The following is a 13,662-nucleotide window of genomic DNA, read 5'->3' as shown; positions in this document are numbered from 1 at the left end:
TTTTTAATACACAAGTGATATTGAGCCTTAGTTTGGCTGTTCTTGCATAATTACTTAGGTATTTCCTAATGAAATAAATGTCCACTTGGCTATTAATCATGACAGCATTTGAAAGAAAACAATCCTGAAGAGTTGATCAGTTACATGTAGTAGGTTTTCACTTGCTAAAGCATTTTATTTTTTGAAAATTACAAATATCTCTCAGCGCTATGTATGGGAATATACTTCCTTTTCTTCCTCATTTTGGTGCCCTTTCTAATAATGCCTAGTTAATAATTAGAATTGATGAATACTATTAAATACTATTAAAATGCTGTTATATGATAGCATCAGAAATGACACAGAAACTATCCCCAAAACTAACCTAACAGTCAACAGAGAAAGTAATGCAATATTTGCTGGAGCCAATTTAAGTTGCTTTCTGTTTTCCAAAGGAGGAAGCTGCTGATTGCACATATTAGAAAGGCTCCAAAGCCATCATCCTTCTCGGCATACCAACTGCTGCCCAAGCTGAGTCTCATCTGCCTTAAGAGATGTCACTGCAGTTTGCTGCTTGGGCAAGGACACGGCAGCCTTCATGGATGTTGCTTTGAGCAAATTTTGCTAGCAACATTCTGTGTTGGTCAGATAAAACATTTTATTTTCCTTAAAAGCCACACATTTATGTTTGTTTCAAGCATCCTTACCGTAACTGGCCTTGCTTACTGGAAAAAAACTACTCGTGTTTTAAAGAGATTGATTTTCCAGCTGAAACTGAAAACATTTTGGTCTCATCCGTGCTGAGCTGAGAAACCAGCATTTCTCATCTGTGCTGCCTTTTCTGTTTTGCTGAGCTGTCACTTTTAGCTGAGGCAGCCAACGATTGGGCACCGCAATGATTGTGGGGCCCGGCGTGTTGTCACGGGCTGACACTTTGGGGGTGAGGCATGAAGGAGCACACACCACTGGAAATGGTCTGAGGGGAGCTAGAAATATGTAAAATATTTGTATCAGTGGCAGTTGGCAGCAGCACTCTGCATCTGACTCAAACTAGCTTTACAGATGAGCCTGTAGAGCCCTTGCTTCCGGAATTAGTGATCAGCGGGGTGAGATACAGATCCAGGGCACGTCAGCATCTTGTCACTCAGTGACACTTCAGCTGCCAGTCACCAGCAGGAGAGCTCATTTGCCCTCCAGACTGGAATTGCCTCAGCCTTAACACTGCTTTTTTACTTTTTAACATTGCTGTTTTCCCTTGAATTGATATCCTCTAAACTCTCTTTAGTCAAAGGAAAGGATACTTCATTGTTGACAGTACAAGGAAATTATATGGGATTGAACTGGGGCTAACAGTCCACACAAAAGAACCTCAAGAAAGCCAAAATGGATCGGGATAAACCACCTAATTCTCAATGTTATACTAGGTGATTTTCTCATTGAATATTCAAGACCAAGTGCAAATCTGGCATGAGCAGGTTCTAAAAAGAAAAAATCCAAATATTTTGATATTTGAAATGCAGTTATGTGAGCAACTTTTTATTAAATTGAGTTTCACTAGGCTGTGGTGGCACCTAATCACTGAGTGCTGTTTAGCACTGTGATACATATTTTAGTCACAGTGTAGGATGAAAAGTTTGTTGATTTGGTTGCTAGTGATAATTACTATTAGCACACTAATGTTTTTTTATGTTTTGCATCAGAAGCTGAACCCATATCAATACTTTATAAATATGTGAATTCTCTGTCTTCTCTAGTATTCAGAGGAGGCACTTACGACCTCCCAGAATCAGACAGTAAAGCTCTAAGCTGCAAGTGAGCTGTTGTTTTCCTTCCTGGGGTGAGCATGACTTTTTTTTAAGACAAAAACCCCAACAACCTCATTAAGCAATTAGTCACTAGTTGTCTCTGCTTAGTTTCAGAAGCAGTGGCAAACGCTGGATTAAAATGACAGCAAATAATCTCCTCCTTTTCACTTTGACACCACAAGTTAGAAAGAGTTTTAGTGGAAAAAGCCCAGCAATGAGTTTGTGCACTGAAGCTGTTTCTAGCAATTCAAAGGAATGCATCTGGTTTCGTCATGCTTCTGTATAATTTTTGGCAAGTTAAACATGTACCGAGCTGTAAAGCCTAGGAAGAGGCTAACCAAAACCTGTGTGAAATGAGGTGAGTTTTTTTCCTTTCTTCTTGTAGCTGCTTGCAAGGGAGTTTAGAATCCTGAGTAGATAAATTTTTAAGAATGTCTGCAGCTTTTATGGCATAGTAGTGCATAGTGATGGCTTTTACATGTCAATGAAAATTGTTTGTGCTACAAAATAGGGCTCAAAAACTTAAGACAGTTGATAACACAAATATAATATTAGGTAGCCACAGGTTGCTCTACACACCTCAGTTGCATGTTCAGGGATTATCAAAGTAGCATGCATTTACCCTCCAAGTTTTTAAGACGTGATTTTACTATGATTAGCATTTAAATTCACAGTACATCCTGCATCCTACCACTTTTGAGAGTGCATAGACTTGGTGACTCATTGTATATAAGAAGATCTGAACCTTGGAAGATGCAAAATATCAGCACTAAATAATGTATAAATACATATCTGTATTAAAAAGGAGTTCACAGGGAGCTGCTCTTGCATTTTTAACTGGTTATAATCTGAAGAGAATATTCGCAAGTGCAGTTTTTCTTTCTGTTGGTAACACAGTCCCTGCACAAATAGTCTCAGAGAGAGCAGTGTGACTGCACATGAGAGGAGGCACTCGTTGACATGGTCTTGCAGTGCCACTCTTGCCATTTGGCTGCAGTGGGAGACAAGGGGGGCAGCTTAGCCAAGCTGGAGCTCATGGTAGCTAGAGGCACTTCCACTCCAAATACCTGCATCCTCAAAAGCACTGCTGCTCATCTGGGTCATGTATGAATCCTTATTCTTAGCACTGTTTCTTAATAAAATGGAATTTGTGCAACTCTGGATCTATTGGTGGGTTATGATACACATAAAATAGCAAAATAGTAATTGTGATGCCAAAATATAAACACTTCTGCTATTAAATATCCAGAAAAGGAACTTTTAGAAAGTATTTTCTTATTCAGTCTAGCTTGCATTAAGAGTACTATGTCAGAGATGTGAAGAAGAAGACATTATCCATTTGTCAATGGAATAAACCAGCACAAAATCAATGTTATATAATTATGAAAAAAATGTTAAAGCAGCCTCACCACAAAGTTTTCTGGTGTATGCAGCAATTCAGCATCCTAAAATAAAACAAATCTAAGTTAGAAAAGTTTTAACATTTGAAAGTGATGTCCCTCATAAGATCTATACTAAGCAATATACAATGCTTGAAAGTAATTTCAATATTATGACAAATGCTATCACTTACCTTATCTTTCACCAGTCTTTTTAAGACTCCAATTCTCTTTAAAATCTGTTTGTATTTTACTGTTCTGGGTGAAGCTGCAGTCAGCATCATAGTGGAGCAGAAGAAAAGCATGCAGAAAATAATCATCCTCTTCATCCTGATGAGTTCTGTTTTAAAATGTGCCAGGAGCAAAGTTGTGCTGTTCAAGTGTAACACTCCAGTTTGAGCTGTGCTCAGGTAAGCTCTGCACCTACCTATATATTGCTCCCTGCTGGAGATGGAGAACCCACCCATTTCAGTTTGGAAAGCTTTGTAGAGTGGATTAATGAGTAACCCTTTTTTCTTTTCCACTGGCTAGGTGCATGTATGCAGGCTTGTGCGTGGGGGGGCAGGGATTGATGGGGTGAAAGAAAATGTGCCCCATCTGCACATTGGGCAGGAAAAAAGAGAAAAGGGTGAATTCCCATTTTCACTTTGAGTCAAGAAATGAACGCACTAAAAAGTTGGTACTTAGAAACCATAGGCCTAGGTAAACAAAGATTCTGCATTTTTTTTCCTGTGTCATGCAGCCATGAATCTCTTCCATCCATCTGCAGCTCTTCTATACTGTTCTGAAGAAACATGACAGGACTTCTTTCAAAATTTAAATTTATCTCACTTTATGGCTCCAAGGAGTGTTTGTCAGCTATATCCTCCTGCCATATATGAACTGTGGCTTTTTCATTCTCAGCTTGGATTGTGTTAAAGCTGTGAGTAAAAGCTCATCTTAGCATTTAAACCAGCTGAAATTTACTTTATATTTGCTTGGAACCAGTAGCAGATACATGAACAGATTGTGGAGGGCATGTCCATTGGGAGTGAAGGTTGCAGGGAGATACCTTGTCCTGGGAGAGATGAATCCCTGGAGCACGTCCATTACCAAGAGGGGAGCAGCACTTGAAGAGCAGGGACTAAATCCTGGTGTGTCAGTCCCAAGGGACACTATTGCTTGTGGCAGTGATTCAATGCTTGTGGCACCTAAACACATTCAGTTACATCCTTCAGCAGCTGAGAATTTCCTTGGGAATGCAGAGGAAAGTATGAAGTCCAAACAAAAGTCTGTGCAGGCACTAGGGACTTACTGTCCAGCTCTAGGAGTCAGTTAATTTTAAAATCACTGATCTTGATATTTCATCACAAAGAGGGGGAAACCAGCTTTAAATTACTTTTATGTGTTATCATTATTTAATTACTATCAATAGCATTGAAGGGTTCCTATGTGATATTAGTAGAGAGTTAAAGTCACATGGGCACCTTCACCTATGATGAATAAAAAGATGGTCATGTGTCTGTCAAATTACATCTTTTCCTCTGAAAATCTGAGGATTCCAGATGGCTTTGGGGATGCTTTACATAATCTGCAAAGAGTTTGGACTGCAGTTGGATGTCTGGTAAGCTGTGCAATATTCTGACATGGTATAAAATGTCCCTGTATAAATCTGTCTGGTGGGTGAGTCTGGGCTGTCAGGCTCGGTCACTTGTTCATTGCTCATTTAAAAATGAGTGTTTGAGCTGGTGAGAGCTCTATCTGACATGCTCTGGCATGTTTCTTTTCTGTGTACAAATAATTATTTACTCTGTGCTGTTTATGTGCTTAAGTAGCTTTTCACCATTCAGAAAAGGAATAGCCTAAAGGAATAAATTTTATAGGTGTATGTGTAAATACACAACTGCACTCAGAGTCTCATGCATGCACACACAGACTCTCTCCTGGTGAAAGGGGTAACTACTAACACCCAATAGAAGAGAAATTCTGAAAAATGAGAACTGAAACAAGTAAGAAAAAAATACTTTCTTCTACCACATAGTCTGAAATTTTATTTCTTGAAGAAAAGGTAGCGTGATGATTCCCCCCCCCCCCCTGCCATGGAAGCATCTTAAAATAATTTTAGATAAGCAGCACAGCTGCATTGTGAAGTACAGAGGATCTCATTAGGTTTTATTTGAAACGTCTGTTAATTTATAGCTAGGACTCATTAAAGGAAATCAACAGCATCTTTGGTTTGGGAAACCACATGGTGACCAATACTTCTTTTTTTCTTCTCTCCCTCCATCCCATTCCTGGGAAGCAGTGCGGAATTTTTTTTGAGGTTGGTTTTTTGGGGTTTTTTTTGGTTTTTTTTTTTTGGTTTTTTTTTTTTCCTTTGTTTGTTTGTGGTTTTTTTTGTGTGGTTTTTTTTTTTTTGTTTGTTTGTTTTGTTTTTTGGTTGTTGGTTTTTTTTTTTTTGTTCTTGTTTTTTTTGGTTTTTTTTTTTTTTTTTTTTTTTTTTTGGTTTTTGGTTTTTTTTTTTTTTTTGTTTTTTTTTTGGTTTTTTTTTTTTTTTTTGTCTAACACCTCCCTGAGGCTGCTGAGAACACAAAGAGATTATTTCCAATGGTGGTGTTCTTTACACAAAGAGGGATTTGGTTCTGCTTCTCTTTACCATAACCTTTACCTAGGTTGTTGCCTGGTAAAATGGATGAACGTTCATTTATCCTCAATCCACTTTTTGATTTACTATTGGAAGTGTTCATAGTAAAGAAACAGGCTGGTGCTAATGTCTGCTTTTACATCTTTTGTCAGTATTTCAACTGTGGATTCTTCTGGGATTCTCTTGAGACCAGCTACAATAGGTGGTCATGGTAGCACTGTCAGCCGTTTATACATCTTTATTAGGTTGATAGGTTGGAAACTTCCCACTTGGATGTGTAACAGGACTCTATTTAAACTGTGACATCTTGTGGTGCTTGGCAGTGTTTCATGCAAAGAGATCCGTGTAGGTTTGTGCTGGTCCAGACAACTTCAGAACCACTTAAAACATGAAGTTAATGCACAGTGTAACTCTCCTTGTGTTTTCAGAAGCACAGGGGTTAAAGGGGCAGAGGCAGATCTCCACCAAAATCATGGCAGGCTCTTCTGAGCTACTCCAGATTAAATCAGTTATATCTGAGATCAGTTTTAAAGCTGGTGGAGTAAATGGGAAGTTAAACAGGCATTTGACAATGTGGTAACTTGTATTTGCATATCAGATCTCTAAAGCTGCTGTATAGTCTTCTGTTTTGTGTTAGAGGCTGTAAGGCCACAAGAACTGCATCAAGGAAGCCATGCTGACAGAGAAAGTGAAATGCAGGGACAAAGGAGGACTTCCTCTATTGTCTAGGCAGTGGAGAAAACTCCTTGATATCCCTCTTATCAGATAAGGGTGAGCAGCAAGTTTTTTACATACGTCACTGCTCTCTTGTGGCTTAGGAACACGCTGAGTCAAACAATGACAGCCTCTCTCACCCTGTCGCCGGCCCGGCCGCACAGGGATGGCTGGAAAGAGGAAATGTGAGAAACCTCCCGGCCCAGCCCCGCCGGGCCGAGTCCTCCTCTTTCCTCTTCGCGATGGTGCCACCCAAGAGCTGCATGACTTCGACCCTGAAAGCCCGGTTCCCCCACCCACATTTTCCTTTACAGGAGAACTGAATGGAGGCTTTTCCCATGGCTTAGTCATTGCTATGGTTCAGCCAAAAAAGTCTGTAATATACAGGGCTGCTTTCAAAGAATTTTTATAACTTAGGTTTGTGAAATTTCATGTGTGTACTATCCATGACTTGGGGGATTTTAGGAGACAAGGGGAGAGAGTTATGCTGGAAAATGGAAGACTAGGAAGAAGATTCCTGTGAAACAGATTTAGAAAAACTAGTCTTTAAAATATTCCTGACAGCTTTGCAAGACCTCTTGTAATCTTATTTTCCTATTATAAGCTTTGATATAATTCTTTGGTCTTTTGACTTTGCTTTGTAAAGAGAAAACCTAACCTGGGAAAAAATCTATTATTAACTTGTATTTGCTATAAAAAAAATCAGAGTAAATATAATTCTGAATGTTGAGACACAGATACTAAAATATTAATAGGCAGCAATCTAAAATCATTTACATTCTCTATAATGTTCCTCCAGGACTAACCTGTAGCCTATTTCTTTCCTATCCTGCTCCTAGGTCAAGCCAGTAATGCTTTTTAGGCACATAATTTGATGTATTTATGTCCTTAACAACTACTAATGACAAACTGTACTAAGGAAACATCCTGTCAACACCTAGAGCCTGAGACAAGCTTAGACCCACTCTGCACAGAGCCAGATATTCAGAACTGTCCTCTTGTGGGCACATCCTTTTAAAGTCTCCTTTAGTGGTTGGAGCAGCTTCCCACCTCCTGGAAGGTGGGATGTTTCCCTGCATGTAGGATGGAGGAAGCCTCACTGCGTGACCTAGTGGGATCTTCTGCCACTGCAGTAAGCCATATCATGCAGTTCCTTTCACATCTCAGCTAAAACCTCCTGCATAAGGCTTGAGCAGTTTGATCTCTGTAACTAAGAGCTTAGAGCTGTGCCTGAGCTGTGTTCAAGCTTTCATAGAGAGCTTCATTCTTCTTTAAGGTCGTGTTCATAATCTTTCCTCATACCAGAGGACAGCCACGTTCAGAAGACAAGGCAGCAGCTGACAGGATGTTTGGCTACCACAGTTCTCTTAAAATTTTGAGGGCAGAAGGGAGTTGTTCAGCTCAAAGCCACAGATAGGGACAGGCTGAGGCTAGTCATTGCTTCTGCTCTGTGTGGCAGCCAGGACTTCTGCTGCTCAGGGGTTTGATGTATGGCAGGTCTGCAGGTCTCCTTGTGAAGGAAGGCACACAGCACCACCTTTCTACCACAGGAGTGTTGTCTGTTTCCCAACATTCCCAACACATTTCCCAATGATTCCAGTAAGAGACAAGCCTATGTGTGAAAAGCAGGAATGTGGTAATGCTGAAACCCAACGGCGTGTATCGTGTTCATCCCAAATATTGAGAAAGAAAAATCAGAAGAGATACACACAGGTTTTGGACAGTGAATGGAGGATGCAGGGTGGAACAATGCAAGATGCTTCCTTTGTTCATTTACTGTTGTTAATGAACAGAAGGAGCAAAAGTCAGAAGAGACTGACTCACTTCTGTGTTACAATACCAGTAGCATAAAACAAATAACCACTGAACCGTTACAGGTTCAAGGTGTGTGTGGTGCACAGTCTGGTACATTGGGAGCTGGGGCTCCCTATGTCTTGATGTGCCTTGCATGTGATCAGCATGATACCAAAGTTTGAAGTTTGATAACAGAATTCATGGTTTGATGTTACAGATTCTTTTGGAAGTCACTCCCAGGGTTTGGTGAAGCTTCTGAGCTGGTGTGGGATTTCCACAGCAGTGCAGTTGTTCCTTCTTACATAGTCTAAAGATAAACACAGGGCACAGCCACTGAGGGGCTGTGGCCCCTTTTGCCTCCTCCAGCAGATCTCCTCTGATTTGGCCTTTATAATAATTTTTACATAAAGTTATCTTCAACATAAAATGCAATTTTCTCCTTTTAATTATCGTTATTATTGGTAGAAGCAGACGACTGAATGCCATTTATTTCTGACTAGTTCTGCTTTCTGGTTTTCAGGTACTGCCAAAATACTACAGATTGTACCCTCTTTCATCTATGTATATGTGTTTACTGTTTATACTCAGTTTCTAATAGAATTATTTTTAATGATAGTGTTGATTCCAAATCCTATGAACTCAGTCACATTGCTCTCCTGCCTTTTCTTTTGTGTCTTCCCAGGGACGGTGTCCCATCTCATGGTGCTGGGGCACCGCTGGCACAGCAAGTAGTGAGGACAGAGAAGCAGTGTGACATTGCACTGGAGGATGCGGTCTGCCTCCCTTTGGAGTGACTCCAAGTCTTCGCTTGCACACCAGCTCCTCAGCTTGCCCTGAGCACCACCGCTGTGCTGTGTGTGCTGCAGACCACTGGGTCAGCCACCCGATGTGTACTTCAGCCCCTGCAGCAGAGGGGAGGCTTTGGTGTCACACTGTGTAGCTGAAAGGAAGGCTGAGGCAGAAGCCACGTCTGCAGTTCTCAGGGAGTACAAATGCAGGTGCTTTCTTCAGTAGCAAAGCCATTTAAAGAAATTCCTACTTCAGGTCACTGCTACTCTCTGTCACAGTTTGTCACAATCTGATGAGCCTCTGTTACCAGGGCCTTGGGTCAATACAGTGAAATCCCTCTTGCAAAGGCCTTGAGAGCCTGTTTGTTTAGCTTTGTTTTAATTGCAATCACTTGACTGTCAACCCTATTTTCTCCTTAGCACACCTAACAAATTTGCAAATAGAAATGAGTTGCCAGAAGCCTGAAACTCGCCTTCTGCTGGCTTTACTGTTGAACATAACTGTGATCTCCTATGCAACCAGTGCCTCCTTAGCACATGAGGCTGAGGGGCCAGTGGCTCCCACTCAGCAGCATCATTCCCGGAACAGCAATTTGGTGCCAGCGCAGACAGTATTTCAGGATTCTGGCAGAATTATTTTATAGAAGAGTGTTTAGGGGAATCTTAACTCTGCACCCTTGCCTACCTTTAGGACTCTTGAAGGTATGATGGTATTGTTCAGGCAGGATTTGTCGTTACTTTTCAGGTGGTTGTATCAATAAAAGCCCTGATGCAGAAGTAGCTATACTAGTCTAGAACTCTCTTAAATGGGAATACTCTTCTGTTTCTCATACATTAATTGCTCTGGTAATGAAATGCACTTAATTGTGACTTTTAACTTCATAAATAGATCTGCTGTTTAACATTTACAGGAGGTTGAAGAATGCTGAGGTGACTAGCTTGTGCTATCCTTAACAGATAAACTAGTAACATCGTAAAAACAGTCTTGTTTTTTAATTTTTTTCCAGATGTCTCTGTCTTCATCTGTAAGTAGCCGTATCTAACTCAGGGATGTGTACCTGTGCCTGCAGATTTATCTTTTATGTGCACACACATACAGATTTGAGAAGCTATATAGCAGAGTTGTTTGCATAATGAGTTTCATTTCTCTTCACAGGTCAGCACCTTAAGCGAACCTTGGAAAAACTATTGTGTGAGCAGTCAGCACACCAAGGCAGCAGCACCCGTTGGGTAGAGCTTGTCTTGGATAAAAAGCTGAACGCTGTGGTTTCACTGACTTGTCGTTGAAACTTTGTGGTTTCTGTGTAGGAGGCTGTATAGGCTGGACACATTCAACATCCTTGTTTCTGAGCTGTGAAATCTGTACATCTAATTTATGAAAATTATCTCTGGTTCAATTTTATTCTTTTTGTTTTAATGAAGTCAATATATTTTCCTTGCATTCAGTAGAAACAGTAATGGAAATTTTTTAAGATGCATTGTGAGCATTTTTGACCTCAAAAAGCGAGACAAGTCAAGATATTCTTGGTTATGATTAAAGTTTAGGAAGGAAATTTTAAATTAAACACAGACAGCCAGATGTGAGAGGAAAGCATTTTCTGAAGTGTGAAGACAAATAGAGTAAGTAACTGTGGGAAATGACAGAGGCATTTTAAAATAAAATCTTCCACCTGAGAATTTGGTTTTAAAATCCCCAAACAGCTTAATAAGATAATTTAGAATAAATGATGGTACTGGTACCATTTAAGGTAACCAGCAGTATCTCTTCTAGTCTGAAAAGGTGGTCTAAATAAATTTATTTTTTTTTAAATCCAAGACTAAAGAATCTAAAAGTAGGACAGAGAGAGGGAGCTGCAGCAGAAGTGGTAGCAATCACAACAGAACATAATGGGACAGTTGATCAGTTGAATGTTTTTCCTTCTGTAGTTGAGTTCCACACTGCAATCAGTGAATTGATTCTCAGGATGACAGAATCATCGCTTAACTGGAGCCAGGAGAGCTATGGATCCACCTGTATGACTCCTCCCCTCACTCTCTTCCCTTCTGCTCTGGTGAGTGCCTCCCATCCTGTAATTCCCCAGAAAGCTGAGCTGCAGCAATACAGAACACCTGAACCTCTAATATTGCCAAATCCCATTCTCTTCACTGCTGGCAGCAGTGGCTGCATTGACTGTGCCCAAACTTTGAGTTTGCACCAACAACAGTCTTGCCTCTGCCAGGCAAATTCCCAGAGGCATTTCACCATTCACTCTAAATGAACCTATGGGAATGACTTAAAAATGAGCAAAGACCTCTGGATAGAAAACAAAGGAAAATAAAAATAACATTCAAGTTAATAAAACAAAGTGTCTTGCTGAAATGTAAGTGAAATTACTGTTTGTGTGGAAAAAAACTACTCGGTGTGTTTGTGGGAGTACCAAAATCTGTCTGAAAACATAGTCAAAGCATTCTTTGTGAATAAAGATTGAAAGTGTTATCACCCCCTTAGCTATTTCAGAGGGATGATAGCACGGTTCATCTTAATAATTTTCAGTAATTTCCATATCAAAACATCAATAGAAGACCATAGATTTTAATTCCTCGTTACTGTCTCATTGGTCCATCGTGGAGAGTTGTTCCTTTTCAAGGAAAAAAAAATTAAAAGTGTTACTCTAACATTGTACCTTTGACTGGAAAATTGTCCACCACAAGCCTTGTCCTGCTTGTGCTTTCATAAATCTCAGACAGTAAACATGATGTCTGCATCTGTCAATGAATATACAAGAAAATAGTAAAACTGGTTTCTAAAATTACTCTTCTGTTCAAGGACATTTTTCTTGCCTGTTACCTGTGAGCTTCTTGCAGACTTTACAATTGATGCATGTTCCTTGAACAGGACAGTGCTGTTTCTCTGATTTCTTGTGGGAAACCAAAAGGCAAACGAGGAGTCAATGAAGATCCTAGCCCAGAACAATGGTGGCTTTTGAAAATCACATTTTTTCCCATTATCACTGCAAGATATGCAGATAGGCAAATAACCAAGGATTAGCTTTCTTTTGAAGCACCCAAATTTTACCCAGAAGCAATATCATAGGATTCATCATTCCTTCCCATATAGCTCAGTTTCCACTCCTGGATCCTCCTCTTCTGATTACCATAAGGATTACACAACTACTTTGTTATTCAACCCATGGAAAAACCCTGTCAATGCCTCTTCTACTTGGTAGGTAACCCTTCCAGGATAGTTGCATCTCTTAAATCTCCCCTTGTGCAGGTTTGAACCCCTATGCTGAGGGCACAGCTGAAAAGTCAGAAGAGATGGCGATGGCACTCCAAAGGCTGCAGAATGTTTGTACTTGACACAGCTGCACAAAGGGCAAAAATGTGAAGGGAAGTGGAAACATTTAACCTGAGAACAGGAAAACTCACGAGAATCTCAGAAACGGGCTGCAGAAAAAAGGAGACAAAGATGTAATTTCCAAAACAATACCCGGAGGTCAAAGGAGGCTGATGCGCTTTCAAACACTGTTTGTGCTGGATCTGCAGGGAGAGGTTAAAGAACGTGCTGTGAAAAATGCAGAGTGTGGCAGAGAAGCAACAGACCCTGAGGATTTTTTGGGGTCTCTTTTCCTTGCCATTGCCCTCTCCAGCACTGATTTGACCACGCTGAGAGAAATGTCGCCGTTCACTTTAAATTGCCTTTAAATTGAGCAGAGATGAAGCAGTTCTACCCTCTGATATAATCATGTACCATGGAAGCTCTCCTTACTCGTTGTCTGAGCTGCATTGTTTTCTCCTTTATTGCTAGACCTAGTTCAGTGCACAAACTTTCCCTCTTAGCTCTGTTCATCGTATCCTGATTTATTTTATTAAGTTTGGCCAATTTATGTCAAAGCTAATAAATAACTAGAAATATAAAAGTGTTCTGTGGGGATGCTTTCATATGATCATTTCAATTTTCCATTAATTATATTTAATGATGAAATTTTAGCTGAAATAGTTTTAAAAGCTGGGAAATAGACCTTTCTTCATTGTTTAAAGCAGAATGTCCAACCTGTAGTGAGATTTTTTTTTTTCTTGCTCATCTCAATAGTTGCAGTGTGTTTTATGCCACTTCATATGGTTTCTGCCAAATTAAAAATGCTCTCCCTTGTTTAGGTGATCAGTCTAACATTTACAGTCATTCTCTGTGCTTTCTTAGATTTTTATAATTCAGAACGCATGCTCTGAAAAATTTTTGTTTTTTCACAGGTGACAAACAGTGCCAGGGTTATATACAGTGAGTAACCAGTATTCCAGAAGATGTTGGACAAAGGAAAATGACACAAGTAAAACCAGACCTTTGGTATAAAAAACCTGAAGTTGGTTCTTGTCCTTTGTACTTGATGCAGGAGGGTGAAGTGATCTGATATAAAAAAAGGAGGTCAGTAAGCCAGCATGCCAAAGTAGAAAGACCCAGGCACTTGAAGGCAGTTCATAAGGGGCAGGTATAATGTAGGTTAAAGGTAAAAGAACTTCTGCCTTAATACTTTTTGTCTGCTTCTAACAGGGCCAGGACAATTTTCATTAACTTCCAGGCTAGGGAATGTGGATTTGCCAGC

General features: G+C 40.1%; 1 protein-coding gene across 2 annotated transcripts in view; it reads left to right on the top strand.

Moving 5' to 3' along the window:
• The window catches only part of BBS12 (Bardet-Biedl syndrome 12), a 74,969-nt gene that overhangs the window by 20,858 nt on the left and 40,449 nt on the right, over positions 1-13,662 (top strand). The window contains exons 6-10 of one of the 2 annotated variants that reach the window (XM_039722410.1): positions 1,734-1,816; positions 1,893-2,142; positions 3,432-3,573; positions 8,977-11,133; positions 13,313-13,406. The exons of the other annotated variant lie outside the window; for it this stretch is intronic. The gene's annotated coding sequence lies outside the window, so the exon portion shown is untranslated. The remainder of the gene's footprint in view (positions 1-1,733; positions 1,817-1,892; positions 2,143-3,431; positions 3,574-8,976; positions 11,134-13,312; positions 13,407-13,662) is intronic. 2 annotated transcript variants of the gene reach the window in all.

The sequence above is a fragment of the Passer montanus genome, unplaced genomic scaffold, assembly GCF_014805655.1.
Source record: "Passer montanus isolate IOZ18808 unplaced genomic scaffold, ASM1480565v1 scaffold108, whole genome shotgun sequence".
Taxonomy (NCBI): Eukaryota; Metazoa; Chordata; class Aves; order Passeriformes; family Passeridae; genus Passer; species Passer montanus.
Note: the sequence above shows the minus strand (reverse complement) of the source record. Positions and strands in the feature narration are given on the sequence as shown.